A 13,580-nucleotide genomic window follows, 5' to 3' on the forward strand; every position below is an offset into this window, starting at 1 on the left:
GGCCATCTGGTCCTGGACATTTTTTCATGGAGAGATTTTTTATTATTCAATTTCATTCCTGTTAATTGTTCTGTTCATGTTCTATATTTCTTCTTGGTTCAGTGTTGGGAGATTGTACGTTTTTAGGAATTTGTCCATTTCTTCTAGGTTGTCCATTTTATTGGTATATAGTTGTTTATAGTAATCTCTTTTGATCCTTTGTATTTCTGTGGTGTTGGTTGTAACTTCATTTTCATTTCTGATTTTATTGATTTGAGCTCTCTTTTTTCTTAATGAGTCTGGCTAAAGGTTTATCAATTCTGTTCATCTTTTCAAATAACCAACTCTTAGTTCCATTAATCTATTCTGGGTTTTTTTTTGGTGTCTATTTCATTTATTTCTGCTCTGGGCTTTATGATTTCTTTCCTTCTGCAAACTTTAGGCTTTGTTTTTTCTTCCTTTTCTAGTCTTTTAGGTGTAAAGTTAGGTTGTTTGGGTCTTTTCTTCTTTCTTGAGAAGACCTGAATCATTATACACTTCCCACTGGCTGAGGGGTCCAACATGTCCCAGAGCTGGTGCTTGACTGCTGATTGTCAGGAACGAGGTCAGGGTGGGGGTTCCATGGCTGGTGCCAGTCTGCTGGTGTGTGTGCTGGGTCCTGACATGGCAGGCTGCATGGCTGTGGTGTTCCTGGGGCTGGTGTCTGTCCATGGGCGGGTTTTCATTGGCTTATTCTGTATTTCAGCAGAAAAGCACTTCGTTTATAACCATTAATTATGATGTTAACTGTAGAATTTTTGTGATGTTCTATATCAAGTTGAGGAAGTTCCCATCTATTTCTACCTTATTGAGAGTTTCTATCAAGAATATGTGTTAGATTTTGTCAAATGCTTTTTCTGAATATATTTATATAATTGCATGACTTTTCTTCTTTATCCTCTTCATGTGACAGATTACATTCACTAATTTTCATATGCTGAGGCAAACTTGCATACCTGCAAGAAATCTCATTTGATCATGGTGTATGACTTTTTATAAATTGTTGGACTCAATTTACTAATATTTGGTTAAGGACATTTGTATCTATGTTTATGATTGATATTCATCTGTAGTTTTTGTTTCTTTTAATAAAAGAAAATATTTGGTATCAGTGTAATGCTGGCCTCAAAGAATTAGTAAGTTGGTTAGTAAGTTAGTAAGTATTCCCTCTGCATCTATTTTCTGTAAGATATTGTAAAGAATTGGTGTAATTTCTTCTTTAAATATTTGGTTTTATTCACTAGTGTAACAATTGGGCCTTGTGCTTTTTGATTTCGAAGTTTATTAAGTATTGATTAAAATTTTTAAAAAGATATGGGCCTACTATCTATTTCTTATTTATTTGTTTATTGAAGTATAGTTGATGTACAAAATTATGTTAGGTTCAGGTGTAAAACATAATGTTTTGACATTTAACTACGTTACAAAATGATGACCATGATAAGTCTAGTAACCATACAAAATTATTCCGGTATTACTGACTATATTCCTTATGTTGTATATAACATCCCTGTGACTTATTTATTTTATAACTCTGGTATGTACCTCTTAAGCTCCTTCTCCTATTTCATCCAACCCTCCACTTCCCTCCCCTCTGGCAACCACCAGTCTGTTTTCTGTATTTATGAGTCTGTTCAGTTTTGTTATATTTGTTCATTTGTTTTGTGTTTTTTAGATTCCACATATAAGTGAAATACAGATTTTGTCTTTTTCTTTCCGACTTATTTCACTTAACATAATACCCTCTAGATCCACCTGTGTTGTCACAAATGGCAAGATTTCATTCCATTTTATGGCTGAGTAATATTCCACTGAGTAATATACCATATCTTCTTTATCCATTCATCTATTGATTATGTTGCTAATCATAAGTTACCTTCCATATCTTGGCTTAGGTTGCTTCCATATCTTGGCTCTTGTAAATAATGCTGCAATTAACATAAGGGTGCATGTATTTTTTCAAATAAGTGTTTTTGTTTTATTTGGGTAGATACCCAGAAGTTGTATTGCTGTCTTGTAGGAAGTCCTATTTTTAACTTTTTGAAGAATGTCCATACTGTTTTCCATAGTGGCTGCACGAATTTACATTCCCACTGATAGTTCATGAAGGTTCCCTTTTCTGTACATCCTTGCCAACTTATTATTTGTTGTATTTTTGACAATAGCTATTCTGACAGGTGTGAAGTGATAGCTCATGGTTTTGATTTGTGTTTCTTTGATGATTAGTGATGTTGAGCATCTTTTCATTTGTCTGTTGCCCATTCGTATGTCTTCTTCAGAGAAATGTCTATTTGGGTCCTTTGCCCATTTTAAAATCCTGTTTTAATGTTTCTTTTTTTGATATTTAGTTGTGTGTTTTCTATATATTTTTGTTATTAACCCCATATCAAATATATCATTGACAAATATCTTCTCCCATTCAGTAGATTGCCTTTTCATTTTGTTGATGGTTATCTTTGCTGTGGAAAACCTTTTAAGTGTGATGTAGTCCCATTTGTTTATTTTCACTTTTTTTGCTTTCAGAAATTTATGTCTTTCTAGGAATTTTTCCATTTCACTTATGTTATCAAATTTGCAAACATAGTAATTTTCAATATTTCTTTATTAGTTTTTAATGTTTATAGGATCAGTAATAATGGCCCCTCTTTCATTTATGATATTAGTAATTTAATTCTCTCACTTTTTTTCTTAGGCACGTTAGAAGTTTTGTAAATTTAATAGACCTTTTCCAATAATCGGGTTTTGGTTTCATTGATTTTCTGTTTTCAATTTCAATGATTTTTGCTGTAATTTTATTATTACTTTTCTTCTGCTTTCTTTGGATTTAATTTGATTTTCCTTTTTGTAGTTTCCTAAGATGAAAGCTTGAATAATTCATTTTATGTCTTTTTCTTTTGTAATATACTAATGCAATTTCATAGATTTCCCTCTAAGTCCTGCAGTCATCACACTCCACATATTTTGATAAATTGTATTTTCATTTTCATTCAGTTCAAAATACTTTAAATTTATCTTGAAATTCTTTTTGATCCACGTGTTATGAAAAGTATGCTATTTAATGTCTATATGCTGCTGCTTTCCAAGTATCTTTCTATTATTAATTTCTAGTTTATTTTCATTGGGATCTGAGAGCATACTTTGTATGATTTTTAGTCCTTTAAATTTGTAACAGCATGTTTTATGGACAAGAATGTGGTCAGTCTTGGAGAATGTTCAAAGTAGTTTGAGAAGAATGTGTATTCTTCTGTTGTTGGATGAAGAATTTGTAAATGTAAACTAGATCTAGTTGATTAATGGTGCTATTCAGTTCAACTCTGTCCTTACTGATTTTCTGCCTGCTGGATCTGTCAATTTCTGATAGATGGGTGTTGAAGTCTCCAACTATAAGAGTGGATTAGTTTTTTTCTACTTGAAGTTCTATTAGCTTTTGCCCCATGTATGTTGATGCTTTGTTGTTAGGCACATTCACCTTAAGAATTAAGACTTTCTTGGAGAATTGACCCCTTTATCATCATGCAGTGCCTTCTTTATTCCTAAGAATTTTCCTTGCTCTGAAGTCTGTTTTGTCTGAAATTAGGAAAACAACTTTGGCTTTCTTTTGATTGGTATTAGCGTGATATGTCTTTTTCCATTCCTTTATTTTAAATCTATCTGTGTCTTTATATTTAAAGTTGGTTTCTTATGAATAACATATAATTAGGTGTTTTTAATACACTCTAATAGTCTCTGCCTTTTAATTGGTATATTTAGACCATTGACATTTAAAGTGATTATTGATATAGTTGGATTAATACCTATTGTATTTGTAGCTTTTTTCTTTTTTTGTAGCTTTTTTCTATTCATTGTCCTTGTTTTTTGTGTCTGCTTTTGATTCCTACTCTTTTTCTGCCTCTGATTTTAACTGAGCATTGTACATGAATCCATTTTATCTTCTCTTTTAGCATTCCAATTATATTCCTATTTTGCTGTTTTTTGTGGTTGCCCTAGAGTTTGCAATATACATTTATGACTAATCCAAGTCCATTCTCAAATAATACTACATCCAAAATTTTACAGTTAGTGCAATTACCTTATAACAGAATATTCCCAATTCCTCTCTTCTCTCCCTTACAATATTGCCATCATTCATTTTTGCCTATCCTTATGTTATAAGTTGCCAAGTGCATCATTGGTATTACTATTTTGAACATACTGCTAACTGCTAAATCAATTAAAAATGAAGAAAATAAAAGATTTCATTTTAACTTCATTTATTCCTTGTCTAATGCTCTTCCTTTCTTTATATAGTTCCAGATATTAGATGTATATCATTCTCCTTCTTTCTGAAGAACTTCTTTTAACATTTTTTGCATGGCTAGTCTACTAGTAAAAAATCCCCTCAATTTTTGTTTGTCTAACAAATCTTTATTTCTCCTTTACTTTTGAAGGATAATGCCATGGAGTAAAAATTATTGGTTGGTGTTTTTCTTTTCTTTCAACACTTTAAAAATTACACTTCACTGTCTTCTTGCTTGCTGTTTTTTGGAGAAAAAACCTACATAACTCTTGTACTTGCTCCTCTATAAGTATGGTTTTATCCCCCTACCTCTTTAATTTATGATTTTCTCTTTGTTTTTTATTTTCTCTAGTTTGAATATGATATGCCTAGTTATAGTTATACATACAGTTGACCCTTGAACAACCTGGGGGTTATGGGTATGACTCCCCACACACAGTTGAAAATATGGATACAACTTTATAGTCAGCTTTCTGTATCCCTGTTTCTGCATCCATGGATTCAACCAACAACAGATCATGTAGTACTGCAGTATTTATTGAAAAAAGTCCACATATAAGTGTACCTGTGCAGTTCAAACCCATGTTCTTCAGGGTCAACTCTGTGTGTGTGTGTGTGTGTGTGTGTGTGTGTGTGTGTATATATATATATATATATATATATATATATATATATATATATATATTGCTTCTTGTTTTCTGCGCTCCCTGGATCTATAATTTGGTGTCTACAATAATAATTTCATTATTACTTCAAATATGTCTTCTCTCTCTGTCTTTCTTTCTTCTCTTTCTGATATTTCCATGAAACATATGTTACAACGTTTGTAGTTTTCCCACAGTTCTTTGATATTTTGTTCCATCTTCTTCATTCTTTTTTCTCTTTGATTTTAAGTTTTCAAAGTTCATATTGACCTTTCTTCATGCTCACTTATTCTTTCTTTGTTTCCAGTCTATAGATGATCATATCAAAGACATTCATCATTTTGTTACAGTTTTTAAAAACTTTCTAGCATTTCATTTTGCATATTTCTTGAGTTCCCATCTCTTTGCCTACATCAATTCACCTTTTCTTGCATGTTGTCTACTTTGTCTATTAGTATCCTTAGCATATGAATCATGGTTATTTTTAATTCTCAGTCTGATAATTATTAAATCTCTGCCATATCTGAGTCTGGTTCTGATGTTTGCTCTGTCTGTTTAAACTGTTGTTTTGTTTGTTTGTTTTTGTTTTTGTTTTGTCTTTTATTGTGTCTTGTGATGTTTTGTTGCAAGCTGGACAAGATGTACTGGATGAAGGAATTTAGATAAATAGGCCTTTTAGTGTGAGGTTTTATTTTTATCTGGGTGGTTGCTAGCCTGTGTTTAATGTTTGCTATCTCTGTAGGTGTAAGAAGCTAAAATTGTCTCTATTTTCCTTGTTTTTGTCTCCTGTAGACCTTGGGTTTCCCTAGAGACTACTTCTTAAATATTGTCTAGACATGGAGATTTTTCAGAGGTATCTGGAGTTAGGTTTTTCTCTTCTCCAGGTCAGTTAGTTTTCGGTAAAACTCCAGTCAATTGGGATCTGGTAATATAGTCTCCCTGAGGGCATTTTTTATTAGAAGAACAGAATGCTCTGGGTGTATTTAAAAATGGCTACATTCCCCCTCTTTCTGCCAAAAGTACTAGGGGATTTTTCTCTGATCTTCACTATGAGGAGCTGGTAGGTCTCCTGGAGGTAAAACACCTAAAAGTGTGGGGGACCCTCTAAGACTGGCCCTCCCTGGCATTTTTAACTCTCAAGCTTGTCTACTTCGAGCCTTTGGCAATTTGTCAATTACAGTTTAAGTTTTCTACCTTGGTATTGGCTCTAATAGTAAAATTCTTTTTCTAGGCCTCTGTTCTAGTAAGCTGTCAGTCTGTATATTCAACATCTTTTATTATGGTTTTAACTTGCATTCCCCTGATGGATTCTGATACTAAACATATTTTCATGTGTTTATTGGCTATTTGTATATAATTCATTAGAGAAGGGTTGATTCAGTTCCTTTTGCCCAGTTTTTAATTGGGCTATTTGCCTTTTAATTAATGAGTTGTGTTTTAGTTTTCAGAGTATTCATTTTTCACTTCTTTTGTTAAATTTATTCCTAATATTGTATTTATTTTGATATTATTGTAAATTAATAGTCATTTCAATTTCATTGTGTTACTTTTAGGTGTTTATAGAAATACAATTATTTTATATAATGATTTTGTATTGTACAACCTTGTTGATCTACTTTATTAATTCAATAGCTTTTAAAATTGAATTCCTTAAGATTTTCTGTATATAATATCATGTGATACACAAGTAGAGATAGTTTTATATCTTCCTTTCCAATCTCATAGCTTTTTATTTTATTTACTTCACTAATTCCTATAGCTTGAACCTCCAGTACACTTTTCAACAGAGGTGGCAATAGCAGGCATCCTTTTCTTTTTCATGATCTTAGGGGCAAAGCATTAACTATGATGTTCTGTGAGATTTTGTATATGCCCTTTACCAGGTTAAGTTCCCTTTATTCCCAGTTGTGGGGTGTTTTTTTTACTAAGAAAGAGTGTTGTATTTTGTCAAATTTTTTTGCTTCTATTAATATGATAATATGGTTTGGACCCTTTATTCTATTAATATGGTATATTACATTAATTGATTTTCTATGTTAAGCCATTCTTGAATTCCTCAGATAAATCTCAATTGGCCATGGTGTATACTGCTTTTTATATGTTGCTGAATTTGGTTTGCTAGTATTTCATTGAGGATTTTTGCATCTAGATTCATAGGATAAATTGTTTTATAATTTTCTTTTCTTGTGATATCTTTGATTTTGGCATTCAATTTACTTAAATCAGGATAAAACTTTCCTCAGATGAAGAGCTGGGAATTGTTCCCTCCTCTTCTATTTCTGTAAAGGGTTTGTGAAGGATTGTGTTAATTCTTTTTTAAAAGCTTGGTAGAATTCTCCATGGTCACTATTGGGTTTAGGGCTTTTCTTTGTGGGAAGTTTATTTCATCTCTTTTCTTGTGATAGATCTATTCACATTTTCTATTTCTTCTTGAGTCAATTTTGATAGTTTGTTTCTGTTTCTAGGATTTTGTCCATTCCACCTAGGCTTATAATATTTTTTATTTCTGTAAGGTCTTTAGTAATGCCTTCTTTTTTATTTCTGATTTAAGTCAATTGAATCTTCTCTCTCTTTTTGTCTGTCTATCTAACAGTTTGTCAATTTTGTTGATCTTTCAAAGAAACAACTTCTGGTTTCCTTGATTTTATTTATTGATTTCTATTCTCGATTTCACTTATTTCCCCTATAAACTTTACCATTTTCTTTCTTCTACTTGCTTTGGGTTGAGTTTTCTCTTCTTTTATTTCTGGTTTCATAAGGTAGAAGGTTAGGTTGTTGTTTTGAGATTTTTTTCTGTGGAAAAATACACATAACATAAAGCTTAGAAGGAGGAACTATCCATGTTCCCTTTTATTCTCTACCTCAAAGATTCAACTTTTCTATTTTTATTTGAATTTATAATTTATATATATCTACTGCTAAGTACAAGTTAAGATTACAAAAAACAACACGCTTACCATAATACTATAAACACAGAAGTAGAAAATTAGTGTATGAAGGCGAGAAAAAGCCTACTAAAAACTTGGGTTAATACCATTGCAGTGTTTATGCTCAATCATGGGATCTAGCCATTTTTTTCTAATTTGGTGAAATTTTGGATGTAGGGCTGGGTCTACATTGGGTTAACAAAATGAACATTTTAGTTAAAGCTTTTGAGGGATCCAAGTAAATGAAAATAATTTTTTAAAGGCAAAAAAATTTTACCATTTCAACCATTATAAAGTGTACAATTCAGGAACATTATGTACAGCCACAGCATTGTACAATCACTATGTTGCTCCAGAATTTTTTCATCATCCCAAAGTGATACCTTACCCATTAAGCAGTCACTTTTCATACTCCCTCTCCCAGCCCCTGGCAGCCACTATTCTGCTTTCTTTCTCTGTGGATTTGCCTGTACTGGATATTTTATGTGAAAAGAATCATACAATATGTGGCCGTTTGCATCTGGCTTCTTTCACTAGCATAATGTTTTCAAGGTTCATCTATGGTGTAGCATGTATCAATATTTATTATTTTCTATGTCTATTATTTTCTATTTTTTATTATTTTTATAGATATACCACATTATGTTTATCCATTTATCAGTTGATGGACATTTGGGTTATTTCCATCTTTTCACTACTGTGAATAGTGCTGCTATGAACATTAGTGTACAGGTTTTTGCTTTAAGACCTGTTTTCAATTATGGTATAGACCTAGGAGTGGAATTCCTCACTCAGATGGTAATTCTATGTTTAACTTTTCCAAGAACCACCAAACTGTTTTCCACAGTGATTGCACCATCTTACAATCCTACCAGCAATGTATATGTGTTCTAATTTCTCCACATCCTCCCCAATACTTACTTTTTTTTTTTTTTTCCATATGGTCATCCTCATGGGTGTGTAGTGGTATCTCTTTGTGGTTTTGAGTTGCATTTCACTAATGACTAATGACACTGAGTATCTTTTCATGTCCTATTTGGCTGTTAGTATATCTTCTTTGGAGAAATGTCTACTCAGGTCCTTTGCCCATTATTTAATTGTCTGTTTTTTGGTTGTAAGAATATTTACATATTCTGGATACTAGAATCATATCAGATATATGATTTGTAAATATTTTCTCCTGTTCAGTGGGTTGTCTTTTCACTGTTTTGATAGTGTTTGATGCACAAAAATGTTTAACTTAGTAAATTCCAATTTACCTAGTTTTTCCTTTTGTTCCTTGTGCTTTCAGTGTCATATCTATGAAACTGTTGCCAAATCCAAGATCATCAAGGTTTACCTTTATAATTTCTTCTAAAAGTTTTAGAGTTAGCTCCTGTTGTACTAGCATCATTTGTTGAACAGACTATTCTTTCCCCACTGAATGGTCTCTTCACCCTTGTGATCACAGATGTGTGGGTTATTTCTGGATTCTCAATTCTATTCCATTGATCGAGATATTTATCCTTAAGGAAGTACCACACTGTCTTGATTACTACAATGCTGTAGTAAGTTTTGAAATTGGTAAGTTTGAGTTCTTCAACTTTGTTATTGTTTTTCAAGATTTTTTTTTTTTCTATTTGGAGCCCTTTGCAATTCCATATGAATTTTAAGATTGTATTTTCCATTTCTGTAGAAAAAAAAAGAGCTGTTGGCATATTGATAGGGGTTGCATTGAATCTATAGATTGCTTTGGGGTGTATTGCCATCTTAACAATATTAAGTCTTCTAATCCATGAACATGGGGTGTATTTCCATCTTCATATTTAATATAGTCATTTACATCTACAAATTTCCCTTTAAACACTTTTTTAGCTACATTCAATAAGTTTTGGTATGTTGTGTCTTCATTTCATTCATCTCAAACTACTTTCTAATTTCCCTTGTGATCTTGTGTTTCAACCATTGGTAATTTAGGAGCATATTTTTTAGTTACCTCATATTTGTGAATTCCCCAAACTTCTTCATTTTATTTTATTTATTTATTTAATTTATTTATTTTTAAAATTTCTTTCTTGTTTGTTTGTTTCTTTCTTTCTTTTTTCTTTTCTTTTGGCTGTGTTGGGTTTTCGTTGCTGGACACGGGCTTTCTCTAGCTGCAGCAAGCAGGGGCTACTCTACGTTGCAGTGTGTGGACTTCTCACTGTGGTGTCTTCTCTTGTTGTGGAGCATGGGCTCTAGGTGCATGGGCTTCATTAGTTGTGTCACACGGGCTCAGTAGTTGTGACACATGGGCTTAGTTGCTCCGTGGCATGTGGGATCTTCCAGGACCAGGGCTCGAACCTGTGTCCCCTGTATTGGTAGGCAGATTCTTAACCACTGCACCATCAGGGAAGTCCCCTTCATTTTATTAATTTCTAATTTAATTCTACTGTGTTCAGAAAATAAAACTTGCATGTTTTCAATTCTTTTAAATTTACTGATGTTTGTTTTACTGCCTAGCATATGGTCTATCCTGGAGAATGTTCTATGTACTTGAGGAGAATATTTTCTTCTGGTTTTGGGTGTAGTATTCTATAGATGTCATTTAGGTATACTTGCTTTGTAGTATTGTTCAAATCTTGTATTTCCTTGTTGACCTACTACCTAGTTGTTCTATCTGTTATTGTAAGTGGATTACTGAAGTCTCCAACTATGATCTGAATTATCTATTTTTACATTTATTATTTCAGGCTTTGCACTATGCATTTTGTAGCTCTGTTTGTAGGTGCACATATATCTATAATCATTACATCTTTGTGATTTATTGACCATTATTATTATAAAATGTCCCTCTCTATTACTAGTAACATTTTTAAAATGTCTATTTTATCCCTCCTCAGGGGGCACAGCCTTTAGCATAAATACAGTCACTATGGGATAACAAGGTTTTAGCAAGGTTCTCTTTGACTGTCACTTTCTCTGATATCTCTGTCAAGCTGTTTGCCTCTGTTGATATCTCACCCAACCCTTAGCCCTGAGTCATAACCAGCTGATTTTTCTCTTATTTTTGACAATGCATTGGGGGTATAAATACTACATATAGTCTGACCCAATTATATTCTGGCCACTTTGCAGGGGTTGATTTTATTGGCTATTCTTTAAGGTTTGTTCTGACCCCAGGAGGGATCTTCTTAATTGTTTCTTTCCCTGGTTTTCTCTGGTCAGCTAGCTGGCCTGTGGTTTAACTGGTTGTTCTCATGGAGTTATTAGCCTCCTCTTTATTGCTTACATCTAAAATATCCATTATATTCAACAGCACCGTGAAGTTTGAACTTTCCAAAACTCTTCCAAATAAAGTCAGTTCCCTTGGGAGGAGCTTCTTAGTTTTCTGTTATTATGGCCCACTCTGTCTCTCCAGTAAACAATTGTGCACCATTTCTCTGGATTTGGGGACAGGGAGGTGGCTCACTTCTCTCAGAATGACACCCCTGCTTCACATGGCAGTAACTTCTGCTCTTCTTGGCTTGCCTTTCCCAAGATAGAACCTTCATCCTTTGAATGAGCTGGGACAAAAGTGATCTGGGCTGTGCTGTTTCTGTTCTGCTGCACCTTGTTAGAACTTCTGCCTTGTAAATTGTGGCTAGGTGGAGGAAGAGAGACCTAGAACACTCAGAATGTAATAGAGCTTTTGCAACATGGAACTGAGGAGGATGAGAAATGTCTTTCCATCCTCAGAGATATCATAGCCCTTAACTGGGATCTGGGGGAAGAGACGACCCTGTGTTTTTGGTCACACCTGCTCATAGTGGAGCTCCTGTCCGGCTGAATTGAAGCAGAGGGGAGGGAGAGAGGGTTTCCTGGCTCAAGTGTCACTGACTCTTGCTGTTCTTATTGGGATTTTGTATATTTTTGGGGGGATAAATGTTTCTTCTTTTGCTGTATTTAATTGGGACTATTTCTGCAGACTTAAAATTTTTGGTTTCAAATAATTCTTACCAATTATGTTTTCCCCCTGGGAGCAGTTCTGCAGAGCTCCTAACATCACTGTTCTAGAATTCATCTCTTATTGATTATTTCTTCCATGCAAGCTCAGTCTTTCCTGGTTCTTGTGTATCTAATAACTTCGTATTTTATTCTATATATTTTGAATATTATGTTAGATTTTAGGACTTATTTAAAGCCTATGCAGAATGTTGCCTGTGTAGAATGTTGACATTTTGTTTTATCAAGGAAACAACCTTTTTATGTTCAGGCCACAGCTTCTCATCCACACTGTGTGTGCTGTGCTTTCAATGTAATTGTTGTTAAAAGTCTGTGCAGTGATTTTCAAATCTATCATCTGTGTGCATTACCTAGGACATTCTGGTGCTTGGCAGTGGTTTCATTTAGTTTATTTCTCAAAGTCTTTGGTATGCAGAATAAGATCAGATCCCCATACACGCACAGTTCAGAATTGATACCAGGATTTCATAAACTATTTTATAGGCTCAGTGTCTTGAGTGCCTCCCTCTTCTTGATTTCTCCTGTGATTTCAAGTTCTTTGGGTCTCCTCTTTTCAGACCTTTGGACAGATATTTGAGACTTGGTTACTTCACTATATTGTGTACTTCCATTCCTGTGCCTGTGTTCATTTTCAAGTGGTGGGGAGTCAGAAATAAAAAATATCAATGGCCTTGGCCCCATGTTCTTGGTACCAGATCTCCTCTGATCAGAAGGGGAACTTCCTGCACTCTTGTTTCCACACTACAGATTGAGAACTAGGACATGAGGGACTGGAGAAAGGAAAACAAAGAAACAAAAAACAAAAGCACAATATCAAGTATTTCCATTATCTCTGAATGGTAGGAGTTCCCTTTCCTGCTCCTTAAGCCAGAAGCAGAGGGCTTCTCCTATTTCCCTCTCTGTCTGCACCAGTGCCCATTTATATGTTTCAGGCTATGTTGAGTTCAAGGTAGAAGATACTGGAGGGGAAATTGTGCAAACCTACCACCAGATCAGTAGTACTTTGAATTCTGATGTTCTTACTCTATCCTCCTGCTAATATACTATTCAGAATTCTCAAAGAGCTACATCATGCATTATTTCTAGGTATCATTGTGTTGTGTGAGAGAGAAAGGGTGATATGTGTTTACCTGTTTTACCTAGAAGCACCACCAACTTTGTTACAGCATGTATTTTAGTCTTTCCCTGTATGGCAAGGTACACCATTTCTGTACCACTAATCACACAGGTAAATTATGGTATATGATTTTAGTAGTCTTGCTGTACATGTAACAAAGGCCCTGAGTTTTGATGAACTTTGATTTGGATTACCCATCAATTTACTGATTTCCCCTTACAGTCCTAAGGGAAAGAGGAAATTCATACTACTATGGAGTACAATTAAACTCACAGCCTTTCCTTCACAATTTAAGACCTTGAAATTTATTTCATTTGCTTCTAGTAATGTTTGCAAACTCTTAAGTTTGTAACTCAAATGTTTATTTTAGTAAATATTTTTATTTAACTTGACACCATTATTACTGCATTAGAGTAAAGCAAAAATGTATTACTGTATATCTTCTATTACAGGTCTTTAATGTAATAAAGATCTGTAATGTGACTTTAATATTGTTTCGATTTTAATGTTATAGAAAAATACTCTGAAGATGAAATAGTTCTTATTTACTTTTCACTGTAATGAATAGTCTGTCAAGGGACAGCAGACATCTTTTCCTTCTGTTCAGATAGAGGACAATATGTAGTCATCTGTGA

The 13,580-nt window shown here is 33.7% G+C and overlaps 1 protein-coding gene across 1 annotated transcript in view; it reads left to right on the forward strand.

The window, feature by feature from the left end:
• Window positions 1-13,580, forward strand: part of DACH2 (dachshund family transcription factor 2) — a 619,342-nt gene that overhangs the window by 328,004 nt on the left and 277,758 nt on the right. The gene's annotated exons all lie outside the window — the stretch shown is intronic.

This window comes from Balaenoptera ricei, chromosome X (assembly GCF_028023285.1).
Source record: "Balaenoptera ricei isolate mBalRic1 chromosome X, mBalRic1.hap2, whole genome shotgun sequence".
NCBI lineage: Eukaryota > Metazoa > Chordata > Mammalia > Artiodactyla > Balaenopteridae > Balaenoptera > Balaenoptera ricei.